The 3,837-nt window shown below is 47.3% G+C and overlaps 1 non-coding gene across 1 annotated transcript; it reads left to right on the top strand.

Moving 5' to 3' along the window:
• The first annotated feature begins 1,666 nt into the window (after positions 1-1,666).
• TRNAI-AAU lies at positions 1,667-1,740 on the top strand. The gene has a single exon. It is a non-coding gene; the product is annotated as a tRNA-Ile (tRNA).
• Positions 1,741-3,837: the final 2,097 nt, after the last annotated feature.

Below are 3,837 nucleotides of genomic sequence, written 5' to 3'. Positions count from 1 at the left end.
AAGTGCTTAACAAATACCACAATTATCATTCTTATTATTATCATTATTACCCTCTAAAAATATTTCTTAACAGAATGGCCAGGGATTTAAAAGTGCCGCCAGCGAGAGAGTATGGGTTTGGAGAGAGAGAGTAGTGAAGTATCAGACTTTTAGTCCTATACTGTAAGCTCATTGTGGGCAGTAAATGTGCCTGTTTATTGTTATACTAGACTGTCCCAAGTGCTTAGTACAGTGCTCTGAACCCAGTAAACGCTCAATAAATATGATTTATTGACCGACTCATAGTCAACAGTATTTATTAAGAGCTTACTCTGTGTGGAGCACTGTACTAAGTACTTGCAAGAGAAGAATTCAGTAGAGTTGGTAGACTCAAACCCGGCACACAAGGAACAGACGGGGTTGTTCCAGCTGAGGGTGCTTTTCCAGCTCTCCCTGCAGTCTGGCGAGGCCAATGGGAACTCCTCATGGCCCCAGTTTGGACCGCAGTGTCATGTGTAGCTGAGCGAAAGAGAAGGAGAGCAGCGGCTTGGCCCAGCTCTTCCCTTATCCCCACCCTTGAGCAATCAATCAATCAAATTGTATTTAGTGAGCGCTTACTGTGTGCAGCACACTGTACTAACTCCCTTCCTCCTCAAATCCAACAGACAGTTACTCTTCCCACCCCTTCAAAGCCTTACTGAAGTCAGAGGTCAAGAGTTTGACTCCCAGCTCTGCCACTTGTCAGCTATGTGACTGTGGGCAAGTCACTTCACTTCTCTGTGCTTCAGTTACCTCATCTGTAAAATGGGGATTAACTGTGAGCCTCACGGGGGACAACCTGATTATCCTGTATCTACCCCAGCGCTTAGAACAGTGCTCTGCACATAGTAAGCGCTTAACAAATACCAACATTAATTACTGAAGTCACTTCTCCTCCAAGAGGCCTTCCCAGACTAAGTCCCACTTTTCCTCATCTCCCGCTCCCTTCTGCGTCATCCTGACTTGCTCCCTTTGTTCTCCCCCCTCCTCCCAGCCCCAGAGCACTTATGAATATATCTGTAATTGTATTTATTTGTATTTATGTCTGTCTCCCCCATTCTAGACTGTGAGCTCGTTGTGGGCAGGGAATGTTTCTGTTTATTGTTCATTCATTCAGTAGTATTTATTGAGCGCTTACTATGTGCAGAGCACTGTACTAAGTGCTTGGAATGTTCAATTCGGCAACAGATAGAGACAATCCCTGCCCAGTGACGGGCTCACAGTCTAATCTGTATTGTACTTTCCCAAGTGCCCTCTCCGGGTCCCACCAGGCGAGTTTCCAGTCCTCTTCCAGTCTCGACTAGGGGAAGAGAGTCAAGCAGAGGTCCGTCCATTCCATTCCTAGCTTGGCCAGTGGCTAGCGAGCGGAAGGCCATCTGCTACAAGTCAAAACTCACCAGTGCTGGGCAGCAGCAGCACGGGAGAGAGTCGAGGGCGGAGACTCGAGTTTACTGGGCAGGAGGCAATGGTAAACCACTTCCGTATTTTTACTAAGAAAACTCTCTGGATCCACTACGAGAACGATTGCAGGTGGAGGTGGGACCTTCTGGGAGAGATGTGTCCACACCTTCGCTATGGGTCGAAGATGACTCAACAGCATAGACAAGACTTTCCCAAGCATTTAGTACCCAATGCTCTGCACACAGTGAGCCGGTTAGCTCAGTTGGGTAGAGCGTGGTGCTAATAACGCCGAGATCACGGGTTCGATCCCCATACGGGCCAGACTGAGCTTCCCCTCTTCCCCTTATCCCTCTGCTCCCCCTCTACCCCCCTTCACCTCCCCTCAGCTAAGCCCTCTTTCCCCCCTTTCCCTCTGCTCCTCCCCCCTCTCCCTTCCCCTCCCCTCAACACTGTGCTCCTATGTATATATTTTTATTACCCTATTTATTTTGTTAATGAGATGTCCATCCCCTCGATTAGTCTGTAAGCCCGTCAGTGAGCAGGGACTGTCTCTCTCTGTTGCCGATTTGTACATTCCAAGCACTTAGTACAGTGCTCTGCACATAGTAAGCACTCAATAAATACTATTGAATGAATGAATAAAGACGTTTGAATGGTCACTAAGCACCTGGGAGAGTACAATATAACAGTCGGTAGATACGTTCCCTGGAGCAGCCCCTGGCCCCCTCTTTCCGCCAAGAGTCATCCATCGATTAATCAATGGAATTTACTGGGCACTTCCCATGTGCAGAACACTGTATTAAATGCTTGGAGTAGTACAATATAACAGAGTTGGTGGAAATTACGTTGGTATTTGTTAAGCGCTTACTTTGCGCCGAGCACTGTTCTAAGCGCTGGGGTAGACACGGGGGAATCAGGTTGTCCCACTTGGGGCTCACAGTCTTAATCCCCATTTTACAGATGAGGTAACTGAGGCACCGAGAAGTGAAGTGACTTGCCCAAAGTCACACAGCTGACAAGTGGCCGAGCAGGGATTCGAACCCATGACCTCTGACTCCAAAGCCCGTGCTCTTTCCACTGAGCCTCGCTGCTTCGCTATGATGATTCCTCCCCTCGAGGTACCAAATGCTTGGAAGAGTACAACACAACAGAGTGAGTGGAAAAGATTCCCGAATCTCGGGGAGCTTCAGACTAGTGGAGAGACAGACATTAAAATAAATTATAGGCGGAATACAAGGAAATGTACATAAATGCTGTGGGACTGGGGATGGGTGAGCATCAAAGCAGCAGCAACATTTTATGAGCATTGTATGCTCATTTCTCTCAGCTACCTAAGGACCTGGATGATGATATCTGCCAAGAGTTTAACCTATGCGATACCGTGAGGAGTAATGAGATGTTGGTATAGGGCTGAGGTCCCGGGAAAGCAGGCGGTACATCATCAGTGTCATAATTGTTATCAGCAGCCGTACTTGTCATAGTAAGGGTTATTTCTCCTTATTTAAAGAGCTGGGTGTTAAAGGGTGTTAAATCGATGGCACTTACTGAGTGCTTACTGCATGCAGAGGAAAATGCACTAATGCACTAAACATTTGGGAAGGTATAATGCCTCACAAGGAACTCAGCGTCTACAGAGGGATTTCTCACTCCTACTTAGGCTGTGAGCACCATATAAGACAGGAACTGTGTCCAGCCTGATTATCTCGTATAAAATAATGATAACTGTGGTATTTGTTAAGCGCTTACTCTGTGCCAGGGACTGTACTAAACACTGGAGTAAATACAAGGTAATTGGGTCGGGCATAGACCCTGCCCCACATAGGGCTCACGGGCCAAGTAGGAGAGAAAACAGATATTGAATCCCCATTTTGCAAATGAGGGAACCGAGGTACAAATAAATTAAGTGACTTGCCCAACATCACACAGTAGACAGGTGGCAGAACCGGGGTTAGAGCTCAGGTCCTCTGATTCCCAGGCCTCTGATCTTTCCACTAGGCCACACTGCTTCCCTGGATCCTCGAAAGAACCCGGGCTTGGGAGTCAGAGGTCATGGGTTCGAATCCCGGCTCTGCCACTTATCAGCTGTGTGACTGTGGGCAAGTCACTTAACTTCTCTCTGCCTCAGTTCATTCATTCATTCATTCATTCATTCAATGGTATTTATTGAGCGCTTACTATGTGCAGAGCACTGTACTGAGCGCTTGGAATGAACAGGTCGGCAACAGATAGAGACAGTCCCTGCCCTTTGACGGGCCTACGGTCTAATCGGGGGAGACGGACAGACGAGAACGATGGCGATAAATAGAGTCGAGGGGAAGAACATCTCGTAAAAACCGATGGCAACTAAATAGAATCGAGGCGACGTACAATTCATTAACAAAATAAATAGGGTAATGGAAATATATACAGTTGAGCGGA

The sequence above is a fragment of the Ornithorhynchus anatinus genome, chromosome 1 (genome assembly GCF_004115215.2).
Source record: "Ornithorhynchus anatinus isolate Pmale09 chromosome 1, mOrnAna1.pri.v4, whole genome shotgun sequence".
Lineage (NCBI taxonomy): Eukaryota > Metazoa > Chordata > Mammalia > Monotremata > Ornithorhynchidae > Ornithorhynchus > Ornithorhynchus anatinus.
This window is presented reverse-complemented; position numbering and strand designations above follow the sequence as displayed.